Below are 18,616 nucleotides of genomic sequence, written 5' to 3'. Positions count from 1 at the left end.
AACATTCTTTTCTTAAATCTGCCTCAGATTCACTTCAGCATTAACTTTTTATTATTCATCTATTGAATCGTATTAAATCTTATTAAATTATATTAAATCGTATTAAATCTTATTGAATCGTATTAAATCTTATTGAATCGTATTGATGTGTTAAATCTCCTTTGGGAACAAACTCTCGCTGGAGTTTAACTCTGATTCTGGAATCTGAGGAATTTGCAACCTGATATTTGAGATGCTCGTCGGTGACACACGCTTCAAGAGCCGCCGCTGCATCGACTTCAGTCAGACTGGTTTCAAACTGCAGCTGGAATCAAACTTCTGTCTCATTGGAGCTGATCTCTGGTGAAACGAGGAGTTGAGTTTGAGGAGAAGTTGATTTTAATTTGAGACGTTGGTTTTCTCTCGTGTTGAGGATGTTCTCCGTGAAACACCAGGTTTAAACACCAGGTTTAAACACCAGGTTTACAGGAAGTGGTTCTGGTTTGGATCTTCTTTAAACGCTGGTGTTTAGTTTTATCTCCTCTGGTAGAAAACAAACGACAGGAGAGTTTGAATCTGCAGCAGGAGGAGCAGCAGGAGGAGCAGCAGCAGGAGGAGGAGGCCGGACGTGTTCTCCTCCTCGACTGAGATAAAGCAGCTCGCTCCCTCTCTCTGCCTGCTCACTATTTTTAATAGTGAATGGCCGGGTGCATTCATTTGCATCAGAAGAAAAGTTTTAGTGCATTTGCTTTTGTGCAGAATGAAGAGTTCCAGCAGTCAGGGAGCGGGGGGGGGGGGGATAATGGGGCCCCTCACATTATTCACCGTGACATGGGGGCTTCCCGAAAACCTGTGACGGGGACGTCACTTTCATCCTGAGCCGAGCGCCGGCCGGCCTTCCCCTCACACAGACCTCGTCCATTAACGGCCCCGGGGACAGAGCGACCGGAGGGGACATCGTTCGGAGAGGCCGGGGGACGTGATGGACTGTGAGGAGGAGGAAGGCGGTTGCGGGAGGGGGGGGGGGGGGGGGGGGATGAATTGGAAGTGAGTAGAGCGTCCCGCTGTGAGGACTCAAAAGTCTCTTATCCCACAAAACAACAAGTCCACACCAATTACGCCGCGTGGCCCCGGGGCCGTTGTTGCTGGTGGGTTCAGAGGAGAAAAGACGCTTCAGAGGGTTTTTACAGAAAATCCTGGAGACGCAGAGAGAAAGACTTTTCAAACTAAAACCTCCAGAGACGCCGTCAGACTCGGATTTAAATAAACACCAGAGATCAGAGTGACATCATCAACATCTGACTCCTCTTCGGACAATTCACCAACAAACTGCTCGATTCACATTTTCACTTTCTTCTTCGTCCTCTAATCTTCTTCTTCTTCTTCTGTTTCTTCTCTTTAATGTGAATATTCTAAATTAAATCATAATAAGAATCTCCAGGTTTTTAAAACCTTTAATTCTCACATTTTATTTTTTAAATATTGACTCATGAATTTCAGAGTGTTTTAAAGTTTTAAAATATACCTGGTGGAGAACTCCTCTTTAAACGAGGAACGAGAGGAACGAGAGGAACGAGAGGAGCGAGAGGAGCGAGAGGAGGGACGTGGACGTCCGAGAGAAAAAGAATTAAACAGAATAAGGAATCAGAAGCTTTAAACGAATGAATCCATGAAGAAGAAGAAGAAGAAGCAGAAATAAATCTCTGGTGAATTTAAATCCCTCTCAGTTTGTGTCCCAGCTGTTCCAGATGTTCTGTCGTCCTCTGATCCGGTTCAAAGTTCAACCAGGATCAAACTGTTCTCACACAAACCTGACGCCTAATTATTTATTATCACTTCTCACAAACGTCCTCTGACGGAGAGAAGCAGCGATCACACACACACACACACACACACACACAAATCAAAGGTCCAGGGGCCTCTGGGGCCGGTGGTTCTTCCTCTGTGGACATCGAGCTCATCAGGACGAGCTTTGATGCATCTGTTAATTAACTCCTGAAGGGACGGCAGCAACGCCTCGTTCAGGCCTGACAGCCGAGAGTGAGAGAGTGTGTGTGTGTGTGTGTGAGTGAGTGTGTGTGTGTGTGTGAGGATGTGAAGGAGGCCCCTCGCTGTGCACAGAGACGCCGGCGATGACACTTTGACACGATGTGAAAAACGAATGATCTGGGAGAAGTTTGTCTGTCTCTGGTCTCTCGGCCGTGTTTGGTCCTCACAGGCCGGTTATCTCCTCGTCTGATGGCGTCCTCGTGTTCCGCGCTCGCCTCCTGCGGCGCCGGCGCTGCCTGGCGGCTCCTTGATGAAGGGCCTCGGTCGCTTCCTCTGCGTGGAAGCTGCCAGGCCGCAGACGCATCAACCATCCGCCGCCGCAAACGGGAAAACAGCTCTGTTGCCTTTTTTTTTTCTCTTTCCACAAAATCCTTCCCCATGTGGCGTCCCTGCGGGGCCATGTGGTATTCTTTAGCAATCAGCCCCCCCCACCTCCGACCTCGTCTTTCCGTGAGCTCAATCAGACCTGGAGGTCAGGAGGAATGCGTTTGGCCCCCGGAGGCCCCCTCGCTTCTTCTTCTTCTTCTTTCCTCCCTCCAGGAAGGGAGGGTTCCCGTCGGGGACCGGGGACAGACTCCGTCCCGGGGCCCCTCGCTCCCCCGGAGGCTCTGTGACACGCTGTTAGTGACGGGGCCCCTGCAGGTTCCACCATGTCAGCGGACATTAGCTCTGAGTCCAGGAGCCTGTGGCCCCTGATGCTGTTTGACAGCTGAGGACCGACACAGGAAACTCTTCAACGTCCCGAATTCAAAACTTTATCGAAACAGATTTTCCTCAGAGTGAATCTGAACCTAAAACTTTTAAATTCTGACTCTGAGTCTTTTTACTGACGAGGTGACGTGAAGGAGGCGGAGTTTAGCTTTAGTGACGGGATGTAAAACAAATACTCGAAGTACAAGTACAAGTACAAGTTGATTTCTCAGATATTTCATATTAACGTGATCTCAGTTTAGCTCCTCCTCTCGAGGGTTAAAGTTCCCGCCCATCGATCAGAGATGTCTCTTGTCTTTACTCTGTCTTATTGTCTCACGTCTTCGTGAGGACACGTGGATCAAATATTAAGATCTTTCATTAATTATCTGGGCTGCAGTCATTGTGAAGCTGCGTGCACAACCACGTGCACGCTCACGCTATCGTCCGTTAAGTTTTCACCGTCCACGCCGACGCACTCTCGTGCTGCAGCTGCAGGCTCAGAGCTGTGAACCTGTCACTCAGACTCTGGTGCACGTGAGAGCAACATTCATGCACGTGCACGCTCACGGCCGACTGAATGAACTGTGGGAAGCACTGATGTAGTAAACTGCAGTAATGTAGTACAGGATGTGTATAATTCAAGGTACTTCTGTCTGCAGGTGTTCACACACGTCATGTATTTGCCTTGTAGACGCACGCACACACACACGCACACACGCACACACACACACACACACACACACACACACACACACACACACACACACACACTGCAGCCGTGACTAAGAGGGAGTTTCCCTGAACGCCTCATCTCGACGTGATGACATGAGGCTGATTTCACCTGGAAACACTCAGAAAACTAAACTTGAAATCCGTCCGTGTTGAGAAACATCATCGGTTCATTTAGGAAACAGAAAAACTTCCAGCTCGTTGTAAACTCGGTTCAAAGTCTCTGCTCGTACGTCTCACATTTGATTGTGTAGTTTCCTGGACATCGTAAACTTTGTAAAACTCAGGATTTCTCTCTGAACCACTCGGTTCTGAAGTTTTTAAACTCAGACCTGTTTTAAATGGAGAATATTACCGATTGAACGAGGATCAAAAGAGTGAAGGGAGGCAGTGGCTGTTCTGTTGGTGTGACACAGTGAAACTCTCCGCAGGGACAGTGGACAAACAGCAGGGACAGAGGACAAACAGGACAGTGGACAAACAGCAGGACTCACTGTGGGTGTCGATGAATTCACGTGAGGAGGAAGTCGTGGATCCAAACTGCAGCTGTAAAACAGCGAGTGGCCGCGCTGGAGCCGGAGCATTTGGCCGAGGGGTCAAAGTGGTCAGAGCAGGAGGAGCAGGAGGAGCAGGAGGAGGAAGAGGAGGGACATGAGGGACGTGTGGTGAAGAGTCCAGACAACTGCAGAGAGAACAGAGATCACGTGTTAGGCTTTTAACTGGACGCTGCGGGAATCAAACCTGCGACCTCACAGGTTTAAATGCAACGACTCTATCAAGTTAATTATTATTCTGATTGTTTATGAACTGTTTATTAGTCGACGCAAACATTTAGTTTCAAACGTTTGAACCAGACAAAGTTTGGATCAGAATGTCACGTGATTGATTTCCAGCTGTTCGATGAAGTTGTTTTCAGACGTGAACTGAAGTCTGACGTGTTCCTGACGTGTTCCTGGCGTGTTCTGCGAGTGAGAACAAACGTGTGAGTTTCTTAATCCAACCTGTGCGAGCTGCCACTGCACAGACAGACAAGCAGGGTCGGGGTTATCTGCTGCACTCAGGTGGGAGGCGTTCTCCGCTCCGTCCGGGTCAAACCCTCCCGCAGCGGAGAGTCGTCCTCTCGACTCCGCCGCCACATCTGGTAGCTGTTGTGTGAGATCAGCCACAGGATATTGAACGTCCAGGCGCAGAGAGCGAGTGAGAGGCTGGAACTTGTTATCATTGAAAAGACAGAAATATAAAAGTAGAGGACAGAAACTTCATCTTCATCACGTCGTCCCTCGGGGGGGGGGGGGGCGTCCTCTCTCCCTCCTGCTCCTCTTTTAGCTCCAGGAGATTTTGGGTCTCGCTGCCTCTTCCCCTGAAGTTAAGAGGAACAAGTCTCTGGAAGTCGGATAAATAAATTCAAATGTCACTGTTAGCCTCTATTTGTGCATTCGCCACGCGCACTATAAACAACCCCCGCTCGGCCCAAGCTGCATTCTATTTCCGACTCGCCACCGACCCGGGCTTCTTTTATGGGATAGCTATTATTCAAAGGAGAATAGGTGCGGGGCCCGACCATAAATTCCAGCAAGTGGCCCTTGGAAAGAGGCAGCGCGGCGAGGAATTGACGGTGATTTCACTCCGGTGCGCTGTGACCTTTTGAGTCGAGACAGAGTCGTTTGTTTGCTTGACAAGAGCGGCTCTCATAATTCAGCGGGACAGTGGCTGCCGGTAATATCCGGTGATGAGCCAAGCGGGGCCCCTGGAAGCCGAAGACACCTCCGAGGCAGAGGCATTTGTTTCCCTGACGCGGGGGAAACCCTCTCTCGCCCGCACGCCGTTTGATTCCTGCGCGCCGCGGCCCTCTGCAGGAAGAACGTGTGGTTCGTTCACAGCGTGAAGAGAGAAATAACTTAAATCAGAGAACAGAGGAGGTCGATCTAAAATCATCAGTCCTCAGTTTATATTGTTTCCTTCTTATATTATTGCTTTATTTTGTAATTCAGCAAAAAAAAGACTACAGCTCCCATGATCCCACGCTGCTTCACCACGTCAACAAACTCATGTTATGTTTGAAATAAAAAAGGTAATATGTGACTTCCTTAGGATTTCCCATGATCCCTTGTTTTTATTTCCACGTCCCCGGCGGCGGAAAATTAAATGTTTTCAATCGTTGAGTTAAAGTGAAAAAATTCTAATTTCAACAAAACCAAACTTTGACGACAAAGTTTTAAATCTGATCCTGAATCAAATTATTCAGAGGTGAAAAGTAAAATGTGTTTTCTGAACAAACGTGTTTCTGTGCTTTTAAAGAGAGCGGGGGAAGGGATGACTCGACAGAATAAACAGAACAATGACTCAACAGAAAGCTGGGGGGGGGGGGGGGGGGTCCGAGCTCTGAAGTAGTTCCCTTAAATAACCTTATTGTAAGGAAGTCTTTGTCGACCATTATACTCAAATGAATCATTGTGAGGCCCCTGAAAGGAGCCGACAGAGGGGAGCGGGGGGGACACGCTTAATTACTCCGGCCGACCTGCTGCAGAGACTCACTCCACAAACATTATCTCCAGGAACCTTCCCTTTGTATTTACACTGATGGAGCAGAAATGTGAAATACATTCAAGTGTAGGATACTTTACATTTAATTTAAAAACTATGAGGACGTTTTATTTCTATTTAAAAAGAGCAGAGCTGTCGATATCAATAATTATCACATTTTATTGTGCTTTTATTTAGTCTGATGAGTGAGACCTCGCTTCTCTCTGATTTCCTTTGTGATCTTTACATTCAGACGTCTTCGGAGTGAAGTCGTCTCGAGCAGGAAACAAACAGATCACGAGCTCTCTCGTTCTCTGGCTCCGTGCTGATCTCACCTACTTCACACTTTGTTTCGTGGCCTCGTCGTGGAAACGATCTCAGGCCGCAGCACAAACACCGATCGCAGAGCCGCTAAACGTGCGAACAGCAAATGTTGAGCCTGACTAATGATGATTTGTGGGGACAGATCAGAGGAGTGCAGGCGTGAAAGACCACCATTATGTGCCTCATATATCACCTCCGCTGCAGGGGCTTCTGTGTGTGTGGTGACTTCCCATGAGGCTTCACTCCCGGCCTCTCACACCTGTTGCCCTGATTCATCCGCAGCAGTAAAGACCGCAGGCCGAGCCGTCAGTCACAGGCCCGGGTTAAACACGCAGTGAAGCGCGTTGGCTCGTTTACAAACCGGAGCGTGTGACCTGCGGCCGTCTGAGCCGTGTTCTCACGAGGGTCCGACCTGAACCCACGAGGTCCTGAAGACGGTGACAGCTCAACAGCTGTTCACACGTCCGGCCGAAGACGTGAGCATGAAGGTGAAGCTCGTTAACGTGTCACTGACAAATAATAACTCAACTTTCAACCATCGGGAAACAAACACATCGGATTTGTTTTGACCCGTCGTCCATCCGAGACTGTAAACGCAGCTGAACTCATTTTATTTTGAAAAAACTTCCATGTTCTCTACCTGGTTTTTGATTTTATGCTGAAAACTAAAAACAGGAAATTGTAAAAACTGGCGACGGTTTAGATATTTAACGTCGGATTTGTGCGTCCAGGAAGTTGTGACATCATCAAAAAACGTCTCTTATTCAACATTCAAATAGAAAAATTCATTCATTTATTTATTATTAGCGGTTAAATGTTTTGACACTGTCAAACACAAATACTGCCGAGGAGAGAATCTACTTCCTGTTTGCATCACATGCGGCCGATGGCTCCGGACCGGTTGAGCCGATCTGGTTCTTTGAATCTGTCCTGAGAGAAAATCTGGTTCCACACGTTTGAAGTGTTGACGACAGAATCTGAAGAAGAGGAAAAGTCTCTTCATCGTTTGAGCTTTGAAGATAAACTGGTATTGTTCCGCCGGTCGGATCCACAGAGCTCGTCTGAATGGAGCTGACGAAAAGGTCAATAGTCAAATAAACTTCGCTGAGACCCCCACCTCTTCATCCCCCGTCCCCTTTAACCCCCAGACCCCCCCCCGACGACCCCCGCAGCCTCGCTGTCAGAAAGCAAATTGAGTCGTGAATGGTCGGTGGTTCGCGGGAAGACAGGAAGCCCCCCCCTCCCCCCCCTCCCCCACGCACGGAGAAGTTTTCTTTCATGACAGAATCCTCCGACATGTTTGCTTCAGGATAAACTCACAGAACCAGGAAAGACAAACAGGGTCAGAGCCCCGAGGGGACGCTGGGAAATTAGACTTCCACAGGACAGAGGAGGACAAATGAGATTTATTTCCTCAGAGATGCAGAAGATATTTGTTAAATTGACGACGGCTGCTGGAAGCTCCGAGGGAGAGAAGGCGGAGTTAGAGTCGGAAATGAAAATGTTCTGTTTGTTAAACGTCGACACCATCTTAGACCCGAGTTCACAACCTTTCAGAATAAAAGCCCTGTAATTGAGCTCAACGTAAACTTTTACTGCGAAGACAACCTCAGATATTTTCCCTCCACCAACGACATCACGTCTTCTTCTCGGTTTGTTTTGTTGTTCGTGTCGAACTGTGGGACACGTCACCGTGGACCCTGGGGGACGGATGTGTTGTGAGCTCATTAGATGTTGGGGTGAATCGGCCATTACTGCGAGGCGTTCAAGTGTCTCATGACCTCTGGGACAAAAGACTTCCTCTGTCTTTCAATGGAAGTGAAATCAACAAACTCAGTAAGATGAAATGTGAAGGAGCTCTGACGAGACCTCTGAAAGAATCTAACGTCCTCTCCTTGAGTCCTGAGCGAGTCCTGAGTGTCCTCATCCCAAACTCTTCCTCTCCTCTGAGTGCTCTCCACTCCTCCGCTAATTAACGACTCCTTTTGTGTTCCTTCTCTTCCAGACTCGTCGGCCATGGAGACCTCGGCGTCCAGAGAGAAAAAAGACAAAATGGATGGTTGCGGGTTCGGAGACCTCCCGAAGAAGCCGTCCCTGCTGGAGACGAGAGGTAACGCGCTTTTTTCAAACTTCCTCCAGAGCGGCTGATGTGAAAGAGTCGGGCGTGTGTCGAGCGCGTGCGGAGGGCTCGCAGGTGCTGAGCCACGGGTCAGAGGGGAAACCAACCGGACCGATGAAATATGCATCTCAGAGATAACGTGTCATCGGGGGAGCCGCTGCTCGTGGCGCTCCTCAGGCCTGATAAGAAGCGAGCGGCAGTCAGAGGTGACTTACAGTAGAAGTCTGACAGGAATCCGTAATCGAGCCGGGGCCTTAAAACAGCATCGTTAATGCGGAGCGCCTCGCTCTCCCGGATCAGGCCGGACGAGCAGCGTGGCGCCGCTTGAGCTGGTAAACGCTGATGAATAGGTAACATGACAAGAGGGGGGGGGGGGGGGGGGGGGGGGCTGCGGCAGGTGAGAACCAGTGTTTGTGTTGTTGAACTAAATGAAGAGTAGCAGCGATCCGCTCTCGCCGGGGACGGACAGGCAGAAAGAGAGAGTACATGTTTTAAAGATGTCAGCCAACGTGTGATGAAAGCTCCGTATAATGAGGCCGAAAGACCTTGTTCTTACCTCCAGAGTATAAAGGCCCCGGAATGAAAACGCGTCAGGGGCCGGTGGAGGAGAGGACGACTCGCAGCTTCAGAGGCTGACAAAGATGCAGAGTGATGGGCTGCCCTTGAAATGGAAATTAAACGTGTGATTTAGTGACATTTTTCCACATTAATGAAGGACTTGGTGGCCGGCCATTAGAAAGAAACACTCATTAATTGATGAGGAAGGAACAAAGACGGGAACTCGAACAACTCGCCAGAAAATAACTTGGATTTAAAGGAAGGTTCTGGTCTTTTTGTCCACGATCTCAAACAAAGGGGACAAAAGGAAACGTGTCTTCAGTGGAGTGGACATAAAGTTGTCACAGTCCTCGGTCCTCTAAGGGACTTTTCTCTGCTGCTGAACTCGGTGAACAAAAATGGGTTTTTTGTAGGAAACTTGCTTACGAACACAAATGTGCAGATGTTGCAGAAAGAAATTATTTTTGGCAACAGAATCCAGGATTTTACAGAAATAAATCTTCCAGCTCAACAAACACAAGCAGAAATGTGTTTTTCTCACAACTCCCTTGTTCTTCGAGCTGCAGACGAGCAAACCTGATGATTTAAACCAACACATTGAAATTGTTGCACCGAGTTCAGTTTTTGATTTGCAGTATTAGTACCTCTGTGTCATTAGACACAATCTGTTGCTCTACTATTACTACATTTTATTAATAATCTACCGATCAGAATTAAAACAAGCCGTGACCCACATTTAATCTGCTGGTGAAAGCTGCTGAGGCGTGTTCAGGTGAGATGAGCGGAGGACGAGGTGAGCGACGCCTGTTTTATGATGTCAGCGTGCACGTGTGATGAAAGCTCAGTGTAATGAGGTTAAAGGACCTCCGGCATGAAAGGTGTGAGCGAGCGAGGGATAAAAAGGCGACGCGGCGTCACAGCGACTGATGCAGAGTGACGGGTCACTTTTGAAATGGAAATCCAGCGGCGGCGTCTCGGCTCTTTAATGAAGAAGTCGGTGTCCTGCCATGATGAAGAAATGGAGCATTAATGGCTCATTAGAGAAAATCACTGTAGGACGGTTTAACATGCGGAGCCGGAGACTTTCTTTACTCGGCCTTCGTCAATATTTGAACAAAGCTGCCAGACGCTTGTTTTTCATTTATTATAAATTCAGAAGAAAAGCAGAGGAGGAATAATCGGCGTCAGGAACAGAGGTGGAGATTGTGACCACATTTCCTGGAACCCGATTGGTCGGCGTGTTTCTTCGACCCGACACTGAACCTCACTTTAACTTCCACGCCCTGTCGTTCGTCTTTATTCTGCAGATTCACACGTGACCGCTCTCGACGTCAGCTGCTGACTTTAATCTCCTCGCAGCTAAAATAAAAAAAAAAGTGACTCCATAACTCTTCCTCCCTATCGGCTCTGCGGAGCAGCGCCGTATTTTAATCTTAAACAAACAAGACGCCGCGATTCACGGCCGCCACCCGCTTCCGTCCCGACCAATCAGATATCGGCGGCGAGCGTGAGCGCGAAAAACCACGAGCGTCTGCCACAGCGTGGAGACAGAGCAATTACTTATGGCAGTAATATGCATTATTATTCCAGTTGCCAGCTCCTGATAAGTGAATGTGCAGCTGAGACAAGGTCCTTGAACCTGAGAGCTTATTCCCAAACACGCCCACTCTAATATACGGCCGCTGCTCCGCACCTTTTATTGTCAGCGCATGGTTTACTGTCGGCCGCACGCTCCCTGTCACCTAAGTCATGCCCACCTCTGAGCCGCCACGCCGCCTCCGTAACAGCCCGCCCTGTTTTATATTCCCGTCCCGCGTTATTTATTCACAACAATTTCCTCTCTATCAAAGGACGCGGCTAATGCCGAGTTTTAATACGTTATTCACACATAAAAACAAGCTATTTACAGCCGTGCGTGTGTGCAGCAGGGAGGAAAATGAATGGGCCCCGGCGCCGCTCTCCGATCTGTTATATCACAGTTTAACAATCTGGATTGCTAATAGAACCATTTATCATGGAGCGGCCATTTGTTTAACGTGAGCAGCCCAGGTCCCGTTCCCAGAGGCCTATGGAAATGGGGTGCGCGTATAATGAAGCTCAAGTGCGAGTCACTTTGTTTAAAACGTGGATACAATTAGAATGGACCCAGGTGCTCCCGCTATCTGCGGCGGCGTGACGAGGGGCCCGCCGCCTCCTCCTCCTCCGAGCGTCCGTCCCCACGCCGGCTTGTTTTCTGGAGGTGAAGGAACTTTAAAATAAAACTAAACTCTTCTGGACACAAGCGTCGTTGCGGTTTACTAAGAATTGGCCTCGGTGCTGCCGGGTCCCGCCCCTCCCCCTCCTCCCCTGGCCGAGCCCCGGGCGCCGCTGCTGCCCGGTTAATAGATTCAAATGAGCGCCTGTATTTCCTGTGACAGCACACATCTGTCTGCTCATGGCGGCCGGGCCTCAGCCTTCAGATTTACACCGTCTCCGGGACCTTGATGATTTTAAATCCATCCGTAATAACCGAAGGTATTTAAACCAAAATATCGGAGAGAAATTCACGGAAACCACGAAAGAATCCGACGCCGGTTATTGATGCACGTGTCAGTTTCAGATCCCGACCCTCGGAGGACTCGCCCCTTTATTGAGGAGAGAACCTCCCTGTGTTGTCACCACGCCTCGGATGGAATCTGATTTGCGTTGGATTGGTTAAATTTAGAGTTATTGCCTCTTCAGAAATTCTTTTTTCTTTCAGCTCAATCCCAGGAAACAGCTCGGAGACAAACTCGATCCTCGTTGGCTCGCAGCGTCCCCGACATCCGTCCAATCAGGGACAGACATGGACGAACAGTCCTCAGGTTTTATAAATGAATAGACACAAGAGTCTGGTAGAGTTAATGGTTCTGGAGCTTTTCCCACATGGTCTTCATCAGCTTTGTGAAGCTGGATTTCTTCACGAGCTCTTTCAGGAGTCGAGGTCAAAGGTCACCCGTGACCCTGGAAACGATCTGGCTCCGAGGTCCATTGAGCAGATATTCTAAAGCTGTCGGTCACGTCACATGATCCTCAGCAGCCGTCCTCTCTCTGATCTCTGAACCTCGGCGAGGAGACGCTCCGGCGCTCAGAGAGAAGTGGACGTCCGTGCGTCCTCGCTGTGTTTGTGTACTTTTAATGTGGCGAGGTTTACTCTGCGGACTCCGTGGCCTTCGACCCGTCACGGAGCAGAGCTCTCTCAGTGAATATTCCCCCGCTCGCCGTGCGTCCCTCTCTCCGTCTGTGTCTGTAAACTAGGCCACAGGAAACGACTGGGTGCCGCTAATGATTTGATTAACTGGCTGTGGAGGCTCATGACATACATCTTGCCCAGAGTGAGTTTGTCATTTGCGAGGGAGATTGATGTGCGGTGCTCAGCGGCCCGACGCCCCCGACTCCCCCGACTCCCTCCCCGGGTTCCTCCCTCCATCGCTCCCCGCAGCCTCCCAGGTCTTTCTGCAGAGAGCGGCGGGTCCGCAGGGAGGGACCCTGAGTACTTAGGACCTCCTCGGCCACCCCGGGGCACCCTGGGTGGGGGGGTCGAGGGGGCTTAGTATTCACTGGTAGATCTCCCATTTTTCATTCTCGGTGTTTTTACACCCGTGTCACTAAGTAGAGCTCATATCTCCACGGTCGCCTCACGTTAAAACTCCTCTTTGAAAAACTCACACCGCAATGAAACGTTTGAATTCTTCAGATCCAGATTTTTATTTACAAACCGAATCCTTCCTCCTCGTTCTGTGGAAACCCGTCTTGTGGTTTTTTTGTGTAATCCTGCTGATTAATAAACGCAGACGAAGACATGACCTCATCGGCTGAGGTGTTAATTAATAAATCAATAATTTATTTAATTGGCAAAAATCAAATATCGAAAAAATCAATTAGGTTTCAGTTTTTTTAATTTAACAAATAAGATTTTAAGTGTTTTTAATATTTCGATCATATGATTCTGTAATTAAACTATCGATCAGTTTGGTTATTTTATTGATGACATATAATTTATTTATTAATGTTGTAATAAATATAATGAATTCAAACGTCACACATCAATTCTTACTGCTTCTGCAAATATCTGTGATTTTGAAGGATGAGTGTGAAAGAAGCTTTAGATTAATGAAGTTTGATATTAAATCAGAATATATAATAATAATAATGATAGAGTGGGGGTGTGGAGGAGGCTTGAATATAATCAAACCAGAGCGTGATGCTTTCAGGGGAAATCAGACTCTTTCATTCGTGGAGTTATCGGAGGATTGAAAACTAAACGAAACATCACTGCTGCTTTCCAGCGTTTAGACGGGTCCTGACCGTCCTGATGGGACCTGTGTATTTCCTGCAGTCATGTTTCCAGGGTTTAGTGAATAAATTGCACAGCTGTTTCTTCGGACCTGAGCTGAGTGCATTGGTTAGGAGGGACGCTGCGGAGCGGAGCCCTCTAGGTGAATGGGACCAGGCTGTGTAAATAGTATTTAAGAGAGGCGGGTTAGTGATAACAACGGATTTCTTTATCAGCGGCCGGCGGACAGTGAGTAATTGAACCAGCGAGCTGCACAGGGAGCACTCAGGGGGTCAGGCCCGCTGGCAGAGAAAAATGGGTCCGAAAAAAGAGTCCAACTCCTACTCCGAGAGGACGGCCACTAATCTTCCTGAGAAGAGGAGGAGGACGAGGAGGAGGAGGAGGAGGAGGAGGAGGAGGGGGCGGCTCTTTTCTCCTTCCTGCCTCGGTCTGAATGAGGCCCTGATCGGGGAGGCCTCCATCAGGCCTGAGCAGGAAAACAGAGAGCGTCAGCTTTAGACTTTTATTTTGAAAAGACTTTAGACTGACAGACGTGGTAAAAAAACACTGGCTACATCCCAGCACTGTGACATCACTACACATCGTGTTATGACATCACAGTACAGTGTATTGTGACATCACTACCCTCAGTGTATTGTGACATCACTGTATCGAGGCGTGTCACAGCAGCGTTAACAGGAAACAGACTCAACAACACACTCGAGGCACTAACGGGGTTTCCACGCACTCCGTGGCTCTTTGCAAACATTTAGCTTGATGACTTCCCAAGATGCCCTCTGGTTTGTCTGAAGCCTCGCTGAGGGAAGAAGAAAGCGTTTCCTTCATATTTGTTGTGTTTGTGGACGACGCTCTGCTCAGTCGCTCGTTTTCAGGCTGGAGAGGAAGTCGTGAGGGAAACTTGTAAAATGACCCAGATATTCAGTCAAACATGGAAACACATCTGCATGTGAAGAGTCGACGTGTGGAATTAATTAGTTCTCACGTTCAGACGCTCCAGAACTTTTCAGGAGTCAAGAAACTTCATGTTGGTGCAGATCTGGACGAAGGGGAAAGGTTTGGTTTCAGTGGTGGAGGTGTGAACTTTATTCTACAGGACGTTACTTTATTACGGTGTCCCTCTCCGGTATCTAGAGTCCCAGAAAGTGGACGTCCTCGTGGTTTGTCTCGGTCACCATGAAGACGTTGGTGTCTGAGTTCTCACCAGGCCTCGGGATCAAAGTGAGGTTTCTCTGTTGACTGAAGCATCCCGGCGCTGAAATATGCAACCGCAGGCTTCAGGCTACGTCTGCACACATCAATCTCTCCGAGCCGTTAAGGTTTTGCCGGCACTGATTCCAAAAACAACCGGCTACATTCCTGGAGATTTACAACTGTGGGGAGCGAGCGATATATGGATGTTTTAGAGGATTAAGCCAAAACTCCCCCACCTCCTCTTTTCTCTTTGGTATCCCTCCTTTCCTGGACTGCAAATGAGCCCCCCCCGCCCCCCCGCCCCTCCGGAGAGGTGGCCTCTCAGGTCTGAGGGCAGCTCCCCGGTTTGTCTGGGTTCAGCCGGGGGAGCGAGACGCTAACGGTGCGTTCACAGGCTGCGGGTTGAAAAGACACGTGAGGGTTTCTCACTGCTTCTCCCCTTACTAGAGTGTCAAAGTTAAGAAGTGAAACGTGAAGCGGGTTCCTCTCCTCGACCTGGTTTTCACAAAGGACGACTCGCTTCGCCACAGAAACTGAGCGTGTTGCTGCTCTGTTCCATCGTATGAACCTGGACACGAGCAGAACGTCTCCACAGTTTGATTTAACAGCGTCTGAGTCACTCACACGTATTCAAACGTGAGTCATTCGTCCTCTCGCTCCAGAATCGTCTGTTTCAATCAGCAGCTGTTGTTTTTCTCTGAGACTCAGATCTAACGTGAGCTACGTGCTTTGTCACCTCCGCGACTTTTCTTTTTAATCAGCCTCTGACATCAGCGTTTGCAGGAAAACGTTGCGTAGCTGCAGTTAAATCACGTCGTCCGCATGACGTCATCTCACTTCACACCGACGCTGCTCCGAGCGTCTCATTCCAGAGCGGTGAAGTTCTGACAAACACCTCAACACGTTCTGAAAGTCAGGACGTGTTGAGGTGTTTGAGCTTCGAGAGGTTTTATTCACGTGATGATGAAAAAGATGTGAAGGACTCAGTAACTCAGAATGTCTGCGTGAGATCAAAAGATGGTTTTCAAGTTAAAAGCTTTGTTGAGTTAATTGGTTTATAAGTGATGACATCATCAGCACGTGACATCACCACCACGTGACATCACCACGTTGTGTCCGTGCAGTCGTCACGTCAAACTGTTCTGAAGCGTTTCCTCTCAGGTCAGCGTCTGAACGCAGCCTTACATATAATAAACACAGGGGGGGGGGGGGGGGGCAGCGTCTTGTGTAAACAGCTCGGGGCCGTGGGACTCCGCCTGGTACCACCCACTTTTATTTTTTTGCCCAGACGAACGTGCACGAGTCCGAATGAAAACAGTGCACATGTGGAAACGCTGAGTGTGTGTGTGTGTGTGTGTGTGTGTGTTGGTTTAACTTGTGACCCACTGAGCAAACACAGGGATCAGTGTGTGTGTCGCTGCGGAGGCCAGATCGTAATGAGCTCACGGACCAGAGGATTAAATAAACGGTCACACGCGTGTTTGTAGCAGAACGAGACGCTGCAGGTGAATGAAAACAAACTGTGACTTCATGTGTTCGAGCCTCCCTCTCTCTCTCTCTCTCTCTCTCTCTCTTTCTCCCTCCCTCTCTCTCTCTCTCTCTCTCTGTTTAACGCTCAACATTCAGACGTGAGTGAAACGGTTGTTTGGTGAAAGTGTCTCATTGTTTTAGGATCATTTCAAACTCACAGCATCAACAGGAGAGAAACTCTGAGGGAGTGTGATTAAAGTAGAGACTGTTCGAATGTTCAGAGATAGAAAAGTTTTTCAAGATGTGGCTGAGAGAACTTTTTATTCTGAGTCCGTCCGTCGTTCCGACACGAGACTTTGACGTCCTGAAGAACAAACTTTATCTTATTATTGAACGAATCTCAGCAGCTTCTCGTTAATTCAAACTCGTTTTAAAGGTTTTCACTCTCGACCCCTCGTCGACACAACGAGGCAACGCTCACGCTCGAACTACTCATGTGCCTCTGATCTGATGTGCATCCGACCGACAGCGACTCTGATCCCTTCGCTCTCGCTCGGACTCCCGGAACTCAGACAAACGAGGAACTTCCAACCTCGCAGCTCGTCGAGGTTTGAACCGGGACGAGCACGGAGAGCGAGGCCACACACCAGAGAGACGGACTGGAAGAGTCCAGACGAAGGACAGTGCTCCTCTTCCTCCTCACTCTGCCAGCTGATGGAAATCCCCCGACGTCTCGCCGTCCAAATACCAACCACATAAAGTAACGCCCCCCCCCCCCCCCCCTCCCCCCCAACATAAACACTTCCTCTCATCAGCTCAGGTTCGTTCTCTCTCCACCTCCTCCTGCTCCAGTTCTCTGTCCTGAAGCCTGAGAACTAAGAGTTTATAGTAATATTATATAGTATATACTAATATTATATAGTAATATTATATAGTATATAGTAATATATAGTAATATTATATAGTATATCCTAAGTATGGTGATGTCATTAAATTTGTACTTTCAACCAAACATCCAGAAAATGGTCCAGAGACAAAATGAATTCTTGTGCGTTTCCGTCCACGAGTGTTAATAGAAAATAAATAAGTTGAACCATTTCACGACTTCAGAAGAAGAAGAGGACACGAGGACATAAAAGCAGTTAAAGCTCAAACTAAGAAAAACTGTGTCGTCGTCTCGTAAACATTTCCCGTCACTAAACCTAAAACAACAAACAGCAGAGGCGGCGTCGGTTCTGACATAAACAACTTCTGCTTCTGGAAAATGTCTGAAAACAGCAACAAATGAATCTGAGGAGGAAAATCTGCGTCTGGACATTTGTCCAAAACAAATCTCTAAACTGGGATTCAATTAGTCGTTCATAATTCCAGTGTTGTCTTTGCGGAGGACGAGGAGGTCGAGGTCAGATCAACAGGGCTGGAACTTATAAAAAGACACGGCTTGTTTTTGTTCTTGCTTCCAAAGAAAACTCACAGATTCCATGTTTCTTTTCTCTAATTCTCTTCCAAACACGTCAAGCGGACGCAGAGTGAGGTAGTGACAGGCCCGAGGCGAGAACCTCCGCCCTGCGGAACGCCGCACAGCTGCCGTCTGAGCGCCACAACACGTTAACTGAGGAAAGGCTGAGATGAGAAGAGGCAGACTAATTGCCTTGTAAGTATCACAGAAAGCAGCTGGAGATTAGCAATAACAGCTAATTAGCTCGGCTACAGTGGAAATCAAAGCTCGCACGTGAGGGTAAACACACAGCGCCGCGTTTGTCCGCCAATTATGAGTCTTTACGAAGCGTCGACTCGTCACGTTCTGGGTTTTAAAAGCTCCGGTGACCGGCGTCGAGTTTCGGAGCCGCGACGCCAGCGGCCCACAGCAACCGTTAAAACGCTGAGCTCCCGACTGAGGAACATTTTCCCTCATAAACACGCTGAGGTAAGTGGTTCCCCGTCAGACGCCTCACGTCCGACACGCAGCGAGTGATCGGAGACGCAGAGTCAAGAGTCCGAGCTGGAAATCACAGACACTGGACCGAGTTGAAAAAGTTTCTCGCGTGGATCAAGATCAGAAAAGGTCGAGATGTTTAACTAGTGAAATTCAAAGTAAACACAAAGTTTCTAAACCAGTGAAAACGTCAACAAGCTGAAGTGAAAGCTTTGAACTCATCGACCTGTCGTATCTGCTGATACTTGTTTCTGTGGAATCACAAAGAGAATCTCTATTTCCATCACTTTTAAATCTCTCATCAATTCTCTATTTCCACTGAACGTCTTTAAAACTGAACTCAATGGTCACGTCCTGTTCCTGTGGAAGCTGAGATCAGAGACAGAGATTGATGATTGACAGGCAGCGTCAGTTCAGCAGAATGTGGTTGAAGCATCAGGACGTGGGTGGAACCGAGAAACTGGACCCCCCCCCCCCCCCCCACGGTAACACGAGCCTGAGCCGACACGAGGAGAAACCTCGGCAGGCGGCCTCCTGCCCCCGTTCACACTGGGCCGCCCCCCCCCCCACCAGCCGAGCTCTGGTTTCCTCATCAAGGGTTTCCCCTCCGACTCCGAGCTCCGTCACGCTGAGACATTAGTGATGAAGGATCACGACAATCACACGTAATCAAGTTGGTTTTACAAAACTTGATTTTCACCGTAGTCGAGTTTGACTCTGTTCGTTCTGT

General features: G+C 48.6%; 1 pseudogene; it reads left to right on the top strand.

The window, feature by feature from the left end:
* Positions 1-18,616, top strand: part of LOC109643926 (zinc finger protein GLI2-like) — a 48,626-nt pseudogene that overhangs the window by 471 nt on the left and 29,539 nt on the right.

The sequence above is a fragment of the Paralichthys olivaceus genome, chromosome 24, assembly GCF_024713975.1.
Source record: "Paralichthys olivaceus isolate ysfri-2021 chromosome 24, ASM2471397v2, whole genome shotgun sequence".
NCBI classification, from domain to species: Eukaryota; Metazoa; Chordata; class Actinopteri; order Pleuronectiformes; family Paralichthyidae; genus Paralichthys; species Paralichthys olivaceus.
The sequence above is the reverse complement of the archived record's forward strand: the minus strand, read 5'-3'. Positions and strand labels throughout refer to the sequence as shown.